Source organism: Amblyomma mixtum, chromosome 7, assembly GCF_055824585.1.
Source record: "Amblyomma mixtum isolate Tamu chromosome 7, ASM5582458v1, whole genome shotgun sequence".
Lineage (NCBI taxonomy): Eukaryota > Metazoa > Arthropoda > Arachnida > Ixodida > Ixodidae > Amblyomma > Amblyomma mixtum.
Genome location: NC_143018.1, coordinates 149,844,115 through 149,864,758, shown reverse-complemented (window position 1 = coordinate 149,864,758; position 20,644 = coordinate 149,844,115). Strand labels below are relative to the sequence as shown.

General features: G+C 49.6%; 2 pseudogenes; both read right to left on the bottom strand.

Moving 5' to 3' along the window:
* Positions 1–10,305: 10,305 nt before the first annotated feature.
* LOC149337843 (uncharacterized) lies at positions 10,306–11,852 on the bottom strand (annotated as a pseudogene).
* A 5,965-nt stretch (positions 11,853–17,817) lies between these two features.
* Positions 17,818–19,907, bottom strand: LOC149337842 (uncharacterized; annotated as a pseudogene).
* Positions 19,908–20,644: the final 737 nt, after the last annotated feature.

Sequence of the window (20,644 nt, the reverse complement as noted above, 5' to 3'; positions counted from 1 at the left end):
GGATACTCCGGTAATCCGGTATCGCAAATCCTGTACAATAACCCGGTATGCGGTTCCGGTTTAAAATTCATACCGGATTACAGGACAGTCCTGTATTCTACAGGCTAGGCCCGTATTATACAGGAGGGCCCTGTATCACAGGACAAAGGCAGGAATAAAATGCTTCAAATATATTCCACTTGGGCTAAATCTGCCCAAAAACTGGGGCCATAAGTGTACATGCCAAATGCTGCAATATACAGAGCCTCAGAAACTGGTAATCTGCGATTATCAGCGACTCGTATTGCAGTCGATGTGCAATTGTGTTATTTGCTCCCAGCTTTTACCAAGTATTGGTAGCTTGGTGAGTATTATAATGCATCAAAAACTCCAAAAGATGTTTATTTTTTTCGCATGTCTTGAACCAGCTCACTGAGGTAATAATTTAACTCTTTGCGACGATCTACCGGCGCTGGGGTCTCTACAGGGTGCTGGCCAATGAAGTAGTGAAAATCACCTGCAGAAACGAAAATATGATTGGTAGTACATAATGCCCCCACCTTATCATTTAATTGGGCACTGACACACAACATAATGCATTGAGCACTGTGACATGCAACTTACGGCCAATGGCTTGTAGCTTTTCAGGGGTCATTGGCTTCCTGCCCACTGTCGAGGCTTCTGACTTCAGGTTCCGATGGCAAGCTTGCCCTGTTACGCTCCTTTCCAGGAGTTGTGGAGTCGTCCAAAGGCTGCGTCCTTGCAGAAACGCGAATCTTTGGGTGCCACCATAACTGCTGCCCACGTTGCCGAAGCAATAAAAATTCCATTCCCGAGGTGGACCTGTATGCAATAATTACAAATGCATACCTCAGTAGCACAAACGGGGCTCTGAATTGCGGGCCATCGTGGGCCCAGACAAGCCACAGACAAGCAAGGCGTCTCAAGACGCCAGGCCGTGAGCATTGGCAATGCTCAGTATCGTGAATGCACCTCACGCCTTCCATATTTGAATCAATAATGTATTGAAAATCTGCGTCGTAACATTGTTGGTGTGTAAACAGGTTGCTCGGACGATTCCGATGCTTGCGTGGTCATCCTCCATTATTTACGGCACATACCGCAGCATCGATGCGATGCTTGATGTTTGTTCAAGGGCTTGAGCCGCACCCCCTCAGGACGCTTAATGATGATTGCTCTCGCACGTGTACACCACATGCCTCTAAAGAAAGAATACAAACTATAAAACTAATTTTAGTCGTGTTATCATGAAGCACAAGCAATTTCGGTATGTAACTGAAAGAAAATTTTGCGCTATTCCGTCCCTCTACGCTGTGCAATCTACAAAGTTTTAGTTAAAAAGACACTGGACAGTTAGAACGTTTTCTGTTGACGCCGAGCATATCCCCGAGACGGAGGCAGTACTTAAAGAACAGAGTGATTTAAAATACATACTTACGTCCTAGCAGCACGACGTCGCCATCATAAAATCCGCCTTCACCGCCGTGGCCTCCACCGGTCAAATGTTCACCACTCACGTCTTTCGGAGCGAAGTCATTCATCACTGAGACAAGGATGATAGGGTTCCACCATATTTGCACTGGACGTACGCATGAAAGGCGATGTCATCTTTGATCATGGATTGATCAAGGCAACACGAAGAAAGGCGCAAAAAATTGTATAACACAAATTCAACGCCAACGAGCGAGTGCCAGCGTGTTTTCGCAGCTACCTTCATCGCTTGACACTCAATTTCCCAGCCGCAGGAGAGAAAAACCTGTTCGAAACAAACGCAGGAAAGGCGGGGGAGGACTTCTGCATAAAGTCACCGCGCTGCGACCGGTCACAGTGAACAAGCAGAATCGGAACCTCCTCGCCACTTCATGGAAGCCTCGCGGGTAGCGTGGTCGGGAGGGCGGCTTAAAATGCTCGGTCGTGGGTTGTAGAGTGAGCGCCTCCGCGCCGCTTCGGGGAACGGCACTGGAAGGGACAGGACAGAAAAGCCAGGAATGCGCAGGTTTTTTTTGCGACCGGACCCAGGAAAAGCAAAGGCGGTGAGGAGAGAAAAGAAAGAGCTTTTAAAAAAAATTGCGCAAAGACGGGTTACTCGTGTAAGGTTTCTACAGGTGGTTTTTGTTTTTATTTTGTTCTCTCGAGCGCTGTATCTTTTAGCTAGCACGAAGCGTCGCCCTTAAGGGAACACTCCAAGCTGCCGGCTCCGTTGAATTAACCTTTTCTTATTTGTCGGTAGAAATGTTCTGGGCGATTTGTGATTAGTATGTGTTCCTGATAGAGTGAAGGGTGGGGCTGCTCGCGATGACGCTTGGACAAGTTGCGTTATCAATGGGCGATCACTTGAAGAAGTGCAAAGAATTCCTGCACGAAACCAAGAATTTTCTTTCTTCATCGATGCGTCGCTAGAGGCTGCCGCTAGCGAACATTAAGAAAGCTGCTGCAATGAACGCGACAGTAACAAACCTTTTTGAGCCTCTGGCGCAGTCAACGGAGGCTCGCCATGTTTATCAGCCAGTCTTGAAGTTCTGCACTGTGAAATCCAGAGTAATCTTCGAAGGACTTACGAAGGCTGCTGGCGGATATATACTAGCCGGTTGCCCGCACACAGCCGCCCTGGCTTTACAAGTAAGCTTTGTCAGGGTGCTGCACGGGAAGCAGCCCCCGCCTTTCATGCACAAACTGCATGTTTTGCCACTGAGAAGCTCACGCTTAGCCCTTTTCTTTTTCTAGACCTTTCAACAAAACCGTGTATGTGTTGATTATGCGCACGCTGACCCCCCCCCCCCCCCCCCTTCCCCTAAAAAATATCTGCTGGCGTACAACAGTCAATCTGCAGACCAAGCACCAGAACCGCAGCACATATCGCTCTGAATACAGGCTGGTATGTCCGGTTTGAGCTCCGTACCGGACTAGTCTGTCCGGTTTGAGCTCCGTACCGGACTGGTCTGTCCGATTTGAGCTTCGAACCGGGAATGGACTGCCCGGTATGAGCCCCGTACCGGAGCGGTCTGTCCAGTTTGGCTACGATACCGGACCGGTATGAACCGGTATAGCCATCAAACCGGACGGGTCTCGCCGGTATGAGAGTGATACCGGACCGGTATGAAACCGATATGTTCCGGTAAAATCCGGTTCGCCGCGATACCGGATCTTTCAGTAGGGTTTTGCACTCAACACTGCGGCTCAAGAAACAACGCATGTCACGCCGTTCTCAGTCGTCTATGGCAGAACGCCCTCCATCCCTCTTGACGCGCAGTTGGGCCTTCGCCATCCTACTGCGTCGCCGACTGACTGCGCCCAACGACTTCGTTCCGCCCGCCTCGACGCTCAGCGCAACCTTCTCACGGCCCATGCGCGTGCGCAAGTGGCCAATGCCGCAGCACCACCACTTCCCTCCTTCCGGTCCGGTGACTTGGTCCTCGTTCGCCGCACCATCCGCGCGACTGGCCGTGCCGCGAAGCTCTTGCCCCGATACCGCGGCCCTTACCGTGTCGTTGCACGGCTCGGCCCCGTTACGTACCGCCTAGAAGACCTCCCCGAGCTTCGACCACGCGGTGTGCACCACATTTTTCCCGAACATGTCTCCAACATGAAGCGCTATGTCTCCGGCACCCACCGTGATCTCGACTTGGCTCCCACGTCCTCCCTAGTGCCGCCCTCCCGTACCAGCACCAGGCCTCCCTTCCGGAATGCCGCCCCATAAGTGGAGCGCTGTGCCGTGAACGCAATCCCAAGTCCCGCGGTGTGCCCGTCCCGACTGGGCACATCGAAGCCGCAAACTCGAATACAACTGCCGTCGCCCGACTGTGCTGTAGGAACTGAACGTCGTACTAAATTTGAGTTTAACGGCTTACTGGAACCACTTTCCGAAGGCGGGCAGAAGCCCTCGCAGTTTTCGTACGGCGAGGAGTCGCCTACAAGCAGCCCCGGGATCTACCGGGACCGTTTGGTGTCAAACGACACTGTAATCACAACGTGACGATGCCTCCTGCGCACCAAGCTGCGCCGGTGCGAAGAACCTCAGCCCGGGCTCATCGGGACGAGTTCGATGCCGCCTGCAAAGCGAAGCACGCGCTAGGGGACACCAGCGGTGTCTTCCCCCTCTTCTCCCCCCCCCTCCCCCCCCCCCCGGTGGAAAGATGTAACGGCATACGACCTACGCTAACCAAGAGCGCGCTGCGGTATACAAATAAAGAAGAGGCGCGGGGCGAGCGCGAGGGGAGAGCGCGCGGCGCTAGCGCGAGAGGTAGAGAACGAAAGAGAAATGCCGCGGCCGGTTGTGTCTGGGTCTCCTGCGCCTCTCTGTGCCTTTCTCTGAGCGGGCCCGCCGTCCCGTAACAATATATAGCCTTCGTGATAGCGCGGTTTACGCACTGCGCATGTCAGGCACATTGTTGTGTTATCACGCAAGCCGTGTTGTCGTGTTATCACGCACCCTGATTGGACGAGGGAGCTCTACCGTTCGTAGTGCTGCAAACATCTTGTGAGACGATGTACAGTAACGTGTGTTTGAGATGTGTTCTGATCATATAGCAATGGAAAAAACAAGTAGAATATACTAATTATGCGCCAGAAATTGCACGGAATAAAAAGTCGGTGTTATGGCGCTTCAGTGTACTGGAAAAGGTGTGTATGTGTATAATAATAATAATAATCTTTATTCAGCATAATCTGAACATACAAAGAAACGGAAGCGCCGAAGCCACAAGTGGGCTTGTGCGGCGACAACCGGCAGCCGCGGCAATCTTCGCGCTACATCAGAGCTCCATCAGAGGGAAAAGAAAATTAAAAGACGTAAACATGAAGAACACAAAAATTTTGGCACGAAAAGAATGAAAAAGCACTGATAAGATTTTAGTACATGTTAAAGATTCTCTAACGCTTGAACAGCAACACGTAGTTTTTTGCGGGTGGTTAAAGAAAATAAATCATCCGGTAATTAATATTTTCTAGTTGCTTTGCCGTAGTTAGTGCGCACTCTCGGTTTATGATAGCGAGGAACATGTCTCAACGGTACCGGTTTCGTATTTATGTGTCTGTATGCGCTATTCCAGGTATTTCCGAATCGCAAATTACTCAGGTATTCTCCATTAACTCTTATCCCCAACTGTTCCCATTCTAGTCCCCGGAATACCTCCTGTAAGCAGGCAGTGAAGAGCATTGGCGAGATCGTGTCTCCCTGCCTGACACCTTTCCGTATTGGAATTTTATTGCTGGCTTTATGGAGAACTATAGTAGCTGTGCAATCGTTATAAATATCTTCCAATATTTTCACATAGCACTCTTCTACACCCTGATTCCGCAATGCCTGCATGACAGCTGAGGTTTCCACTGAGTCAAATGCTTTCTCGTAATCAATGAAGGCTATATATAGGGGTTGGTTATATTCTGCGCATTTCTCTATCACCTGATTGATAGTATGAATGTGATCTATTGTCGAGTATCCTTTACGAAAGCCTGCCTGATCATTTGGTTGACTAAAGTCCAAGGTTGTCCTGATTGTATTAGCGATTACCTTAGTAAATACCTTGTAGGCAATGGACAATAAGCTGATTGGTCTGTAATTCTTCAAGTCCTTGACGTCTCCTTTCTTATGAATTAAGATAATGTTAGCGTTCTTCCAAGCTTCTGGTACTGTCGAGGTCACAAGGCATTGCGTATACAGGGTGGCTAGTTTTTGTAGCACAATCTCTCCTCCGTCCTTCAACAAATCTGCTGTTACCTGATCCTCACCAGCTGCTTTCCCTCTTTGCATTGCTCCTAAGGCTTTCTTTACTTCCTCTTTCGTTACTGGCAGGATGTCCCATTGCTGTGCTCGACTGCCTCCCTCAGTAACTTGATGATTACATTCGCTACTGTATAGATTTGTGTATAACTCTTCGGCTAATTCAACTATCTTATCCAAATTCCTGATGACATTGCCCTGTTTGCCTTTTAGCGCATACATCTGGTTTTTACCTATGCCCAGTTTTCTCCTCACTGATTTTAGGCTACCTCCGTTCCTTAGAGCATGCTCGATTTTCTCCATGTTAAACTTTCTTATGTCGGCTACCTTGCGCTTATTTATTAACTTCGATAGCTCTGCTAGTTCTATCCTGTCTGTTGAGTTAGACGTCCTCATGCTTTGGCGTTTCTTAATCAGATCTTTAGTCTCCTGAGATAGCTTGCTGGTATCCTGTCGAACCATCCTACCACCTACTTCTGCGGCGCACTCTGTAACGATAGCTGTAAGATTATCATTCATTGTTTCAACACTACGGTCGTCTTCTTCAGTTAAAGCGGAAAATCTGTTTTGCAGCGACATTCTGAATTCCTCTACCTTCCCTCTTAATGCTAACTCGTTAATAGCCTTTCGCTTCACCAGTTTCCTCCGTTCCCTCTTCAAATCTAAGCTAACACGAGACCTTACCATTCTGTGGTCGCTGCAACGGGCCTTACCGAGGACCTCCACATCCTCTACGATGCCAGGGTGTGCACACAGTATGAAGTCTATTTCATTTTTAGTCTCACCATTGGGGCTCTTCCACGTCCACTTCCTGTTTGCTCGTTTGCGGAAGAAAGTATTCATAATCCGTAAATTATTTCTATCTGCGAACTCTACTAAAAATTCAGGGGGCACTTTGACTGTCTAAAGTGGGTAGAGGCGGAAGCGTTTTCCGCACCACCTTCGCTGTTTCTGTGGCACTGGTGGCGTCATATGTAATTGAGTACTTATTACTAAGTGATGACAAAGCACTAATTAATGATTAATTAGTGATTAATGTCTGAATACTAATTAACTGCTAATTAATGATGCTTAAGCTTCGCCTTTAGGAGTGAAATGCGACAGCGCGTTGTAGCGCTGCCAGGGAGTCCACGGAACCCCACCACCAGTTTCGGCGGATGCCTTGCCCTTTGAACGCAACACTTTTTGACGAAAGGAAATGGCGCAGTAATTCTCTGTCATCTCGGTGGACACCTGAACCGCACCGTAGATGAAGGGAGGAAGTGGGAGTGAAAGAAGATAGATAAAGAGGAGCCGTAATGATGAAAATGAAAATTGTATTTGAGGAAAAGAAATTACGCAGTAACTGTCTCACAAAATTCAGGGGGCACTTTTTTGACCTAAAGTGTGGTCACTGATGTGTGGTTAAGATGTTAAGCTTCGCCCCTAAGAGTGGAACGCGACAGCGTCTTGCAACGCTGCCAAGGAGTCCATAGAACGCCATCGCCCATTCGGTTCTACGCCTCGCTCGTCGGTAAATTGGTTTTTGAGGAAAGGAAATGTATCTGTCTCTCATATCTCGGTGGACACCGAAACCTCGTCGTAACGGGAAGGCAGGAAGATGGGAATGAACGAAGACACCGTCTTCACTAGACGCGCCTTTGTTCGTTCCGAACCATCGAGCTGGCATGGCGGAGTGGTTAGCATGCTCGTTTCGCACTCCGTAGACCAGGGTTCGATTCCCGAACTCCACCAATTTCCTACTCGGTTTTATTTATTTATCTGTCCTGGCTAGAAAGGTTAATTAGGCTAATTGGGTAATGAAGTAATTAACTAAATTCAGTACCACTTACTTGGAGCATCACTATACGATCCCTTTGATTGGTTGCATGGTTACTAGCCAAAGTACAATTGGCCCCGTTTGAAATTCGCGCACTGTGACGTCACGACCGTTTCGACCAATTGAAAAGCGTGACATTTCTGTCGACAACTAATGCTTACAACGACGAGAGATTAAAGGCTTCCGCCTTAATAACTCTCCCTTACTGTTCCTAGAACCTATGCCATAGTCACCTACCGCCTTGTCTCCAGCCCGCTTTTTACCTACCTTTGCATTAAAGGCGCCCATCAGTACAGTCTACTGTGATTTTACTTTGGTCATTGCCGATTCCACATCCTCATAGAAGCTTTCAACTACCTGGTCATCATCATGGCTTGATATAGGCGCATAGGCCTGCACAACATTGCTCCTTGAAAGTTTGCTCCTTGCAAACTTTCAAGCCTTTGTTCACGTGTCGCGCGTGGCAGAACTAGACCACCTGTTTGTTCGACGCGGCATCAAAACTGCTATGTTCCTTGTGCGACACGGGTGGTTTATAAGATTCCGCTGACATGCGAAAAAGTTTACATCGGTCAAACTGGCCGGTGTATAAATGAAAGGCTACGAGAGCACCATAACTCTCTGACTCCGGCTGACGGAGCAAACTTGCCTCGCCATTGCCGCGATTGCGGGTGCTACCCGTTGTTTTCCAATGTCACTTTTCTCGGTAGAGGCAAGGGTAAGGTTGAGCGGGAAATCCTCGAAGCATTTCACATTAGCAATCATGGAGATAACTGTGTTAGCACGGCTTCTATCACGTTGATGCAGAAAGAATTAGGTTACTTGTCCCGTTGACACCGCAGTTTGACTATCTTACGAGATCGCTGTTGTTGTTTTTTGTGCTGGTTTTGCGGTGCCGTTGAGTTGCGCATGCTCTGTTGGGTTTTGTTGGAGACTGGTTGTTTTTTCGATAAAGCACAGTTGATAGTCCAGTCGTTGTGTGTGCCTCGTCTCTCCTTTGTCCCCGTCTTTTTTGCTGGTTTTTCTTAAGTATAATGTACCAACTAACCCAGATTTCAACTCTTCTGCTAATTATAGGTTGACAAGAACACAAAGAGCAGTATGAGGTGTGTAAATATATGGAAGCTGCACTTGGTACATCTTTATGCGGGTTACGAAAACAGACAAGTCTGGATTTGGTGTTATTTATTTGTATTAAATTTTAGGCAAACCAATCACTAACTTTAATAGCGTCCTCCTGAAGGTTAGCCAGGGCATATGAAAAATCAGGGTTGCTTGAGACTAGTAAAGTGTCATCGGCGTAAAGGAATATGGTGGATGATTTCACATGGTCACATATGTCATTCACATATAAGTTAAACAACAAAGGAAATAAAATGGACCCTTGCGGGACACCACACAGCACTTTTACAGCGTCGCTGCAGATAGGCCCATGCAGTGGCGTAGTATGCCGGGGGGATAACATTTATTTGGAAGGGACAGGAGGTATGTTTGGATCTGCCCTTAAGGGACTGATTCTTACAAGCACTGGGTGGAGGTCCCTAGTATGGGACCCCAGTGGCGGTGGCCGCCGCCCGGGAGAGCCCGACTAAGGCTTGTTGGGCCTGTAAGTCGTAGCAGCCGAGCAGGGTCGCCTCTCAGTCCACCCGGGTTTGGTTACACTGTAACCTAGATAGTGTTTCATGATTGGTGATCGATAATTGTTATTGTAATGGACATGATCACGATCCTTAATGGGATTGTGGATAGGTAATCGCTAGGAGATGAGAAAGAAAAGCAAAAAATGAGGAAAAGGAGCAGAAGGCGCTACTGAGAATCTCACGGACCGGAAGTTGTACGTCACATGACTTAAAAAGAGACAATGTGCACAAAAGAAGACAGGACGAAGAAGAAGACGCGGACAAGCCAGGCGTCACATAAGGCCTGGCCCTGTGCATGGGCAATGCACAGTATTGCAAATGTACATTACCCCTTTGGTATTTGAATAAATATTTTGCAAATCTGCAGCCAAAAATTGTTTCACCACTTTTATGCAATGAGGTTACTGATGTAAGCTTTTCCTCGGACGATTCGAATGCTTGCTGGTCATCCTCCTTTATTTAGGGCACATTCCGCAGCATTGATGCCAGGTGTGTGTACAGGGCCTTGAGCCGCTCCCCCTGAAAACGCTTTTCGCTGATTGCTCTCGAACGAATTCATCATATGTCTCTGTAAAGAAACATACAATAAACAAACAATAAAACTTATTCCAGTCATGTTATTGTGAAGTACAAGAACTTCCGGTGTGCACCTTAATGAAAATTTTGCGACATTTTTTCCATCTGGGAAGCTGAGACCCCCTCTAGGCTGTACATTCTACAAACTGCTAATTAGAAAAAGACGCTGAACTGTTCGGAAGGTCCTACTGAGGCCCATCATATGACCGTGGCGGAGACAAAGTAGACAGGGTGATTTCAAATGCGTACTTACGTCCTAGCACCGCGATGTCGCCGCCATAAAATGCTTCTTCAACAATTTTAGGAAGTGGTAGGGTTTTAGAGTTGTTAAACCGAGTAGACGTGCAAAAGCTCGTGTAGCCTGGTCGACTCAGGGTTTTGCGTGGGTGGGTCGTCGGTACGTCTGGCGACGATATTAGAGATAGGTTAAGCCGTGATCTAGATCCGATATGTTCGACTGACTGAAGAACTTTATATTAAAAATATCTACAGTGAGCGAGTGGAGCGATCTTTAAGGGGCCGTTCCTTACAAATGCTAGGTGGGCTGCTCATTACAGGAGCCCATTGGCTGTAGCTGTTGCTCGGGCGCGCCCGACCGGGGCCTTTTGGCTCGCCAGGTCAGAGTAGCAGAGCAGGGCCGCCTCCCAATCCTCCTGGGTGGGGATAGGGGGAAGATGCGGGGATGATTGGCATGCCATGTGGTAAATGTCCGAAGACTGCCGGCCACATCACTGTTTTAGTATAAAGGCGAAGGAGTAAGCATTCCACCAGCTTCGTGAGGCTCTTGCAGAGATTAGGAAAGATTGCATAGCCGAATTTGTAATATTGGATGATTTCCTTTATGGTAAACGCCGAATTGAAGTCGGAGTCCGCATCGGGGGAGGCGAGGGCGATGCCCGGAGAGTGAGCGCACGAGCAGCAGCGTCGGCTGCGTCATTGCCCTCGATACACGTGTGCGCGGGAGTCCATACTATAGTTCGCGACGCGGGAGCCCCGATATAATTGCTGTGCTCAATTATTCGGTATGCCAAATAGGAAATAAAGGCCCTTTCGATGTTCCTGCAGGCCCCTGGCGGGTCGGTAATGATGACCCGCGAATCCTGATCGGCGGCGGCGAGCGCGATTGCCACCTCTTCCGCATGAGTGATGTCTTGTGCTTTGAACGTAAGGCTGTTCACTGAGGTATTTTGGAGGACGTCTGCGGCCGTGTACCAAGCCCCATGATGTGGGCCGGTAGCGTCCGCACAAAATACTCCGTGTTTGTTTCCATAGTAGCGTGCCAAGGCTCCCGCCCACGCGAGGCGCCTGTCACTCTGGTCATCTCGCGTCATGTTGGCCGGAAGACGGCGTACGTGCATGGCGTATCTCCAGATTTCGGGGATGCGCACGCGCTCTTCCATCAGTGTTGGATGGTGGATGTGATGTCGGGCAAGCAGGCGGCGTCCCGACGGCGTCTTTGAGAGACTTGTGTAGTGGTTTGTCAGTGTGCTTCTCGGAGCTCCACGAAGGTGTTGACCATCCCCAGACCGAGGAGGCGCTGGTTGGACGTGGTGGCCGGGAGGTCGAGAGCACACTTGTAAATCTTACGGAGAACCACCTCAAGGTCTTCCTCGTCACATTTTCGAAGGTGGAGGTAAGGAGTCGAGTTCAAGACTCGACTGGTTACGAAGGCGTGCGCCAGCCGCAAGGCGCCTTTGCACCGTAAGCCCCGTGGTTACTGGAAGCCTGGCGGATCATGCGGCCCATCTGGTTCCCCTCCTTGTGCAATTTGGCCAGTGTTGTGTCGGCACGGCGGTGTTTATTGATAAGAAGACCCAGTACTCTGATCTCAGCGCGTTCTGGGATGGGTCCGCTCGCTAAGGACAGTTCGATTTTGGTAGTGCACTTTGGCGAGGGTCGAATGTGCAAAAATTCCGATTTGGCCGCGGAGCATTCAAGGCCGCAGCGGCTCGTAAGCTTCCACAATCTCCGCCGCTTGCTGCACGTTGGCTTCAATGTCTCTTACCGATCCGTGCTTAGCCCAGATGGTGATGTCGTCGGCATATAGCGCGTGCTGTATGCCTTCGACACTTTCCAGCTGACCCGGATGTTTCATCATTGCAAAATTGAATAGTAGGGGTGAGAGGACCGCGCCTGCGGGGTACCTCTCGCATCTAATTGGTAGGGTCCGTGTTCTTAATCTTGATTCCGGAGATGCGATTGCCGGGCGGAAAGAAATTGCCTAATGTGCTGAAACGTGTTGTGTCCACAGTTGGTTTGGGAGAGGTGCGTCAAAATTATGTCCTGTGTTACATTGTCGAAATCCCCCTTCAAATCTAGGGCGAGTACTACCTTGTCATTAAGGGGGTATTCGACGGGACTCAGAATGTCGCGGTCTAATTGAAGCAGGACATCCTGCGCGTAGCGGTACGGGCGGAACCCGAACATGGTGTCGGCGAATAAATTTTGGTTTTCCAAAAACTCGGACAGCCTGTGTCGCACTATAGTTTCCATCAGCTTTCCCGCACAACACGTGAGGGAGATGGGTCGGAGATTGTCCGTGTTTATGGTTTTGCAGGCTTTAGGAATGAAGGTGTCCAGGGCGGTCTTCCATTCGATTGGGAGGGGTGCCTCACCTAGCCAGATTAGTTCAGGTATGCGAGGAGCGGCTCGTAGGCGGGGTCGGGAAGGCTGGCAAGTAATTTCACAGTTATTTAGTCTCTTCCCGGCGCTGTTCCTGGCTCCATTTTACTCAAGAACGCCTTTAGGTCATGGAGCCGGAACGGTTGATCCAGTTCCGCGTTCTCGGAACGTGGATATGAGTTCGCTGTCCATCGGGGGTCCTGTTGGATGGAGAGGTATTGATCGCGTAGTTTGCATACTAATTTTGAGGTTCTTCTCGTGCATTGTTGCGCTTACGAAGGAACTTGGACACAATCAGGGACGACACAGAACAGATGTGCGCAAACTATCAACTGCAAGTTTATTTCTGAGTGCATGTATATATAGGCATTGTCAAGACAAAAACAAAAACAAAAACAAATCCGTGATCACATCGTCATGGCAAGATATCTTTTAACGTCCTGTCCAGCAGTAAAAAACATGCATTATCTTTCTGACTTAGCTGTTTGTTTTTATTTTTCCAAAAATTCTTTTTCCTGATTTGAGAGCTCGATAGAAGGCACGCTTACACATGGCCCTTCTTTTCCTGATTGTATGCAGTATGCTTCCCAAAGTTCCCTGATTAGCTTCTCTCTTGAACCGAGCAGTATTGCTGTCTGCTTAAAGTGAGGTGTGCAATTTTTGCATCTGGCGCAATGCGCTGCCAGATTTCCCGGTGAGTTGACAAGACTGCAGTTGCGCCTATGTTCTCTGAGCCTCTCATTGAGGCACCTACTCAGAGAACATAGGCGCAACTGCAGTCTTGTCAACTCACCGGGAAATCTGGCAGCGCATTGCGCCAGATGCAAAAATTGCACACCTCACTTTAAGCAGACAGCAATACTGCTCGGTTCAAGAGAGAAGCTAATCAGGGAACTTTGGGAAGCATACTGCATACAATCAGGAAAAGAAGGGCCATGTGTAAGCGTGCCTTCTATCGAGCTCTCAAATCAGGAAAAAGAATTTTTGGAAAAATAAAAACAAACAGCTAAGTCAGAAAGATAATGCATGTTTTTTACTGCTGGACAGGACGTTAAAAGATATCTTGCCATGACGATGTGATCACGGATTTGTTTTTGTTTTTGTTTTTGTCTTGACAATGCCTATATATACATGCACTCAGAAATAAACTTGCAGTTGATAGTTTGCGCACATCTGTTCTGTGTCGTCCCTGATTGTGTCCAAGTTCCTTCGTAAGCGCAACAATGCACGAGAATAACAACCACCAACTAGCCCAATTTGAAACTCTCCTAATTTTGAGGTATCTCCGCTGAAGCTATGGATAGCCCGTTGGAGATGTTTTTGTGTCTCGCCTCTGGTTTTAGGCGGATCGATCAAGGCGCATAAGAGAAGCCAAGTTCTATGGCTAGACATATGTCTATCTAGCGGCCGTGTTGCACCCGTCCACCCAATTCGAGTCGGCGAGCACGGCTGCGTACTCACCCGCCCGCTGGGTGAGCTCGGCGAAGCGAAGTTTGAGTTTCCGATTAGGTTTTTGGCGGCGCCATCTGGAGACGAGGCTGTGCCACGCCTCCCGAAGGTGGATGAGCTGGTTGCCCACCTCTGGCGTGGCCTCCGACAGTTGAACTTGAGTTTGTACCGAACGAAGACGTGTAACCATTTCTTGCGACCACGCGTTGTAGCTTTGTTCATGAATAGGGGCCGAATGAGTGTCGGTTTGCCGGAACTTTATCCTGTCGGGCAGGTGGGCTTGGGCGTGGGATCTTGCGAGTGGTTTGGTTCTGACTCTGGTGTTGAGTATGCAGTTGTAACTGCCGAGGGTTTCCTCGTTGTTGGCCCATTCTGTGTGTCTTATGTTTTTGGTGAAGGTAAGCTCCGGTCACGTGTCACGAGTCACGGAGTTACCCATCGCGTTGGATGTGCAGGGTCGGTGTGAAGGGTGAGGCCCAGCGTGGACGCAAGTTCCGCTAGCTTGCGGCCGCGCTTTTCTTCACGCACGTAACCCCAGAGTGTGCTAGGGCTTTGAAGTCGCCCACGATCACCAGGGGGTCCCCTTCAGGGCGCGACTGAAGAGGGCTGCGAAAGTTACATTTTTATCTTGGCAGAAGATAGATGCTAAATATATGTAAGGGTGCGTTTTTTTTTCTTAAAGGGCAACTGCATTGGTTCTAAAAATCAGTGGGCTTAAAAGGGTCGATGTGTGAAACTTGCAGAGTAAATTTCGGCTTCTCTTCCTTCCTTGCACCAGGGGTGCCCCGCAAGTGACGGTTTGAAGACTGCAAGACTGAAACGTTATCTTCGCACCAGGGGTGCCCCGTCAGAGAGGGTCTTACGATGAGTTGAGACGCAGGGATCAAGGGAATACTTGAAGATTTATATACAGATACATAATATACAAATTTAGGCACTGGAGACAAATTAAGCGATAAAAAGACAAACAACAAAAACGTGGAACTGGCTAACACTAGGGGAGGCCCCTACTCGGCATAGCCGAAGATGCATAGCACCTGACCTTAGCTCAGAACCCTTTTTCCGGCTCCGGGACCCGGTTTTAAAGACCTACAGGCCCGGCCCACATTTGGTAGCTTCCAATCATGTCGCGCTCTTAACATGATTGGCTCTTCAAGGGTATGGTCAGCCCTCCAGCTTCCGTAGGTCATATCACCCTCTCCATCTCAAAATAAAAACAAAAACAAACACAAACACACAGTCCTGCCAGCACGTTCCAGGAGAAACATCCTTTCCCTCGCAAAAATAAAAGAACCAAATGCGAACACATAGTCGTGCCAGCACGTGCGAGATAGAACTTTCTCTCCATCGCAAAATAAAAGTAAAAACAAACACAAAAACACACTCGTGCGAGCACGTGCCATCGGTTCCCCAATGACCCCCGACCTTGGCGTTGTCTCGGAATTGGGGATTATGGGGCTTAAACGGGAAGTTACCGCTTTAATTGCCACTGCGAGCTCGGAGACAGCATTCCCAAAGCTTACTAGCTATCCGCCGCCTCACAGACACCCGGTCAGTCGCGTCACCCAACTCAGGCCTTCGCTGTTCCGGGCTAGCCGCGCTGTCGCCTGCTATTCGTCATTTTTACGGCTCCCCTCGTCAACAGCGCCCTGACACCCGGTCCGTCCGGCAGTGCTAAAATGCAGAAGGTCCGCAGACTCTTCGAACCAGACGTTCGTCGCGAGTTTGTGTCGCATATCTGGTGTCCGCCAAGACGAGGGGGCGATCAGCGTGCGGCGGTTCTCTCCGTTCCTTGGATAGCCGGCGCGAATCGGCCCCAAAGGGCGATGGACGCACGAGCGGCCCTGCCCCCTTCGCGCGCGCGCATCGTTCCACGAAAGGTGACACTTCGCTTCGAGCGCACCCCTCTGTCCTCTCCCGCTGAAGGGGTCGGGGGTCCATTGAAGACGGCAGCGGCGGGGTGCTGAGAGGGGATTAGCGGTCCTAATGATCCAGCGCGAACCACCGATACCTTACATGCAGGTAAAGCATGCCAAATCCTTTGGGGCTAGCATTTGAATGGTGACATAATCGCCGATTAAAATCGCGATGGCCTTCTGGCTTCTCCGCAGCGCACAACGCCAAGTAGGTGGACGTACGATGACGTCATCGAAGGTGTCGGTACATTTACAATGCATAAACGCCCGCTTTGAGGAAAAAAACCAACGCCACCGAAGACAAAGCCCTCCGAACGTTGTTTGGCAGCATCCAACAAGGCACTGCAGGGTGTGGCTGACGGCAGCGGTAATTTGAAATCATACCTTCCGTGACGTCGCGCTAAACTTCCCTGCACCCCTCTGGCGGTTTCAGGAGACGCGAAAAATTCAATCGTCGATTACGTGGCGATTTTAAATGCTAGTAGAAAAAATTTGTCATGCTTTACCTACAGCCTGTATAGATTTGAATCCTTGAGCATTGCAAAATTCTGAGAAAGTGATGCAGCTGCCCTTTAAGCGGAAGAAGAGTGACCATCACATAGAAGTATCCAGTACTGAGGTCCAAATCAACCAAGTTGGCTGTATAATTTTTATTCACGCAGATACAGGTAGAATGGTCCTGCTCAAACGTAACATAATTTGCAAAGGTTGCGCCGCTCCCTGGCTCCTAGAGGGCAACCACCGCAGGAAGTGAATCAAATGTTTTATTTATTTCTTTATTTCCCTACTCCCAATTGGCCCGGATCGAGCATTACAGAAAGGAGGGGCATACAAAATCAGAAGTAATTTTCTTGAAATGTTCGACATCGGTGATGGCAGCAATGAAGGCAGGGAGGTGGTTCCAGTCATTTGAAGCTCGAGGAATATATGAATTCAAGCAAAGGGTGGTTCTGCAGTGCGGGATTCTTACTTCAAAACTATGATCAGTGCGCGAGGATATATAAGATGGAGGAAGCAGTAACGGATTTTTGAGAAAAGCATTAGTATAACAAATCTGTTGGAAAAGATATAAGCGAAAATATTTACGGCGGAAACAAAGAGCTGGAAGGCCAAGGGTTGGCTTTAGTGCAGATACATTTGCTGTTGGTGAGTAATTTGAAACAATAAAGCGGGTGGCGCGGTTCTGAACGAGTTCTAAAGTGTTAGAGATATTTGATTTGTATTCAGAATAGAACATGCGTATTCTAGTTTTGGTCTCATTAACGTCCTGTACAAATGAAGCTTAATGGAACTGTCTGCAGCTGTGAAATGACGGCGTAAGAAACCGAGTGTGCGTTAGCCTGGTTAGATACATAGTTCACCTGCATTTTCCAGGAGAGATTGTGAGTTATGTGAACACAGGGATATTTGTACGATGAAACAGGTGACAACGGAGTGTTATTAAGAAGATAGAGAGTGGTGTTATTGTAAACTCGACTAGAAATACGCAGGCGTTGGCACTTAGAAGTGTTAAGTTTCATAAGCCAATCACTGCCCCGTGAAGAAATTGTATCCAGGTCCGTCTGCAAACACGCCTCATCAAAAGGATTAGTAATTATGCGATACAGCACACACTCATCTCGAAAAAGATTAATGAACGAAGAAACATTGTTAGGAAGATCATTAATATAAATTAGAAACAAGAGTGGACCTAACGCCAAACCTTGAGGTAGTTTGCGAGGGATGCACTTATCAATTAAAAATTTCACTTTCTCTTTGTACAAGGCCCAATTTTCTTCAACACAACGAGTTCAAACACTTGGAATGTAGTCAGCGATGAAATTCATTAGTTCATGGTTTATACAGTCAAAATTAGCGCTTTTGTAGTCAAAAATAACTTTTGGCGCTTTGGTAGTGGGAACAGAAATTCGCAGGTCGAAATAAATGAGGCAATGTATATGTTGACAGGAAAAGCCAGAGGTTCACCCGCTTGGCGCGGGAACGGAATCCCCGGCAGTTCCACTGGGTAGTTTGGATGGGGGTGGCCGAATTGGTATGAGGAGAGCGCCTAACCTGAGCCCTGTCCGCCATGGTCAGTTAAGTGACAAGCGATTGTAGGGACGCTGCTCCGGAGCCAGCACTCGCGGTGACGGGGTCATCCTCCATTCCGGAGAGCGAGCAGCTGTCATGGTCTTCTGCTAAAGTTTCCATGGCGCGATGCGACGTTTTGGGATAGCGGCCAGACACGTCTGTGATTAGACCGCCGACTCGTTGGACGCCGCGCGAAGAGTGCGCGATGTGCTGTGCGACGATTGTGGGTACAATTTCGGTCCTTTTGGCGATCGCGGATGTGGTGGCCGCGGAAATTTTAGTTTCTAGGGCATTGAAACGGGCGTCCATGCGGGCCTCTAGACGGGGTGCAGCTTCCGCGTTCGGTGCTGCGTTCGGTGCCGCGGGCTCACTCTCCATTGCCTCGGTAGCGGGGTGAAAGGAGGGAGTGATAGACTGTTTTGATTGCGATTCTAGGAGCGGAATTTTCTGGAGCAGCATCTCAATTTTGCCCTCAAGAGCTGCTATTTTGGTTTGCTCGGCACTGCATGCCGTAGGGGGGCAGGAGGGAGGGAAGGAGTAGGCGCCATGTCCGTATACCGCTCAGCTGCGTTCCATATTTCACGACATTGTCCCAGGCGCCGGTCCTGCCGTGTGGTGGCACTGTAAACTGCTTTCCAGCGTCCAGAGGAGCCGGCAAACGCTCGGCTCCTCCGGTGGGTGTCGCCAGCTTCTCGGTGTTCATGTCCCGGCTTGGTAACTCGCCGGGGCGGCCAAGCTGGCGGCTCTTCTTGGCAGCCATTTTCTTTTTGTCGCAGTTCGGGGCGGCCACCTTGTGCTTGCGGGATTTCGCCGCACACTTCCGCGAGTTTGTGGTGTGTGTACCGCCCCCAACCGAGCACCGCGGCACACACTCGTCAGGGTCCGGCCTCCCCTCCTGAAGAGGGGCTTGTTGCCCACAGAGACTACACGTGTTCGGCTGCGTGTTGGGACAAGCGTCCACTCGGTGGCCAACGGCCCCACAGAGGCCGCAGGCCGGGATAGTCCGGTAGTAGTTTTCCACTGGGATGAGCATGTTCTCATAGTGCACAAAACGCGGTTTCGTCCTCCCGGTGAAGGGGTTCCGAGCTTTATTAGAGGAGCCGAATTTCCGAACCTCGGCCATGGTGCCTGCCCTCCACTGCACCTGCTGCCGACGCGACACAGTAGTGTCCGAGTTGCTGATGGTGATGAAGCTGTGGCAGACATCGGCTCCGTCTAGCCGAAGGTATCCGTGCAGTGGAATCTCCCCATGCTCGCACTTAATGGAGATGTCCCCGAGGAGCCGACCAGCCGCCGCCGGGTTCGGGGTGTGAAACACAATGAGGTTTTGTTCACATGATGGCAAAACCGTAACAGACCTTGCTACCTCGGGCCCGAGATAGGCCGTAATGGCGGCTCCGTAGCGATTCTCTGAAAAGGCCTGGTGGAGCGACATATGTTTGCCTGGCTTGAGCACGACCACGAAGTCGTCAGGGTCCGGTCTTGGGAGTGGGCGAGGCTTCCAGTTGGGAAGGGCCTTCCCTTTACTTCCTGCAGCGCGCGAGGCAGGAGGCTGCGTCTTGCCAGCAAGTGTGACGGAGACCGGGGCAGCAATGGACGCTTTTGTTACGGAACAGCGCAAAACACCGGGACAAGAGACAAGCGCTGACTTACAACTGATTTTTATTTCGAAGAAACACTGCTTCTTTAAAAAAACATATGCGTCACAACCACAATGGTTGTGACGCATATGTTTTTTTTTTTTTTTGAGGGGGTGAAGAAGGTATAAGAAGCAGTGTTTCTTCGAAATAAAAATCAGTTGTAAGTCAGCGCTTGTCTCTTGTCCCGGTGTTTTGCACTGTTCCGTCACAAATGAATAACCAACATGCCCAAGCTAGTGTAATGGACGCTGCCAGCTTGGCTTCAACTGTAGAGCGTTTCGCGACCGCTTCATTGAGAGATTGATGCCGATATTTCGGAATAGCTGCGGAGTTGTCACCTTCTCATGTAAAAATTGTCGTCCAGATTATGCGCTCGGGATCGTAACCTCTGAAGAATGATGCAGGGGCAGCCACGTTATCTCGGGAGGCCGGTTGCACGCCTCCGCGCGTCGGCATGGAACGCCAACGCCGTTAGGCCTAACTGCGTCTGCCGGGTCGTCGGGTGTAATTCAGCCTTAAAATCATCAAGCTCGTGCCCACCTGGCGAAATTTGGTATCCAAATGGTCCAGATTGCTTGCTGCGTCTTGTAATTGTGTAGAAGGTTCAGCCGTGGCTCCAGCCGAGAAACGACGGAGCCGACACGCCACACGTCGGGCGCGCGCTCGGGTGTCGCCCCCATCTGTTCGAGCCGTAGATGGAAGCTAATGAAGAGGACGAAGTGCAATGCACAGCGCGAGAGCGTATTGCAGTTAAACTGGAGGCCTGATCGGCTCCAGCACAATGCTCTCGAGCACTGGCTCTGGTCTCTCCGTGCCGCCATGGCTTCGAAACCTAGCCGCGGTGATGTTTATTTCATTTCTGCGTGGGCTATTACTACGCAAGGTTTGGCCAAAGTAAGCCTTGATGTCGCCCTCCCATTAGGTACATCTGGCGTGATGCTGCTCAGAGCTAACCCCAGCTTACAGAAGTTACTCTCGGCCCTGGCTCAAGTTTGTTGGCTGGATGTGACCCTTAACTAGCGCCTTGGTGCTAAATTGTCAGTGACCACGGAGCAAAATTATTTCAGAGTTAATTACGGTAACAACCGAGTCAGTTCCATGGTCATTGCATGAAATGTGAGGGAGAAAGCCGGCAGAGAAAATTTGCAAGAGCTATGGTCCTTTATTTTTTCTAGGGACGAGGAGAACAAGAA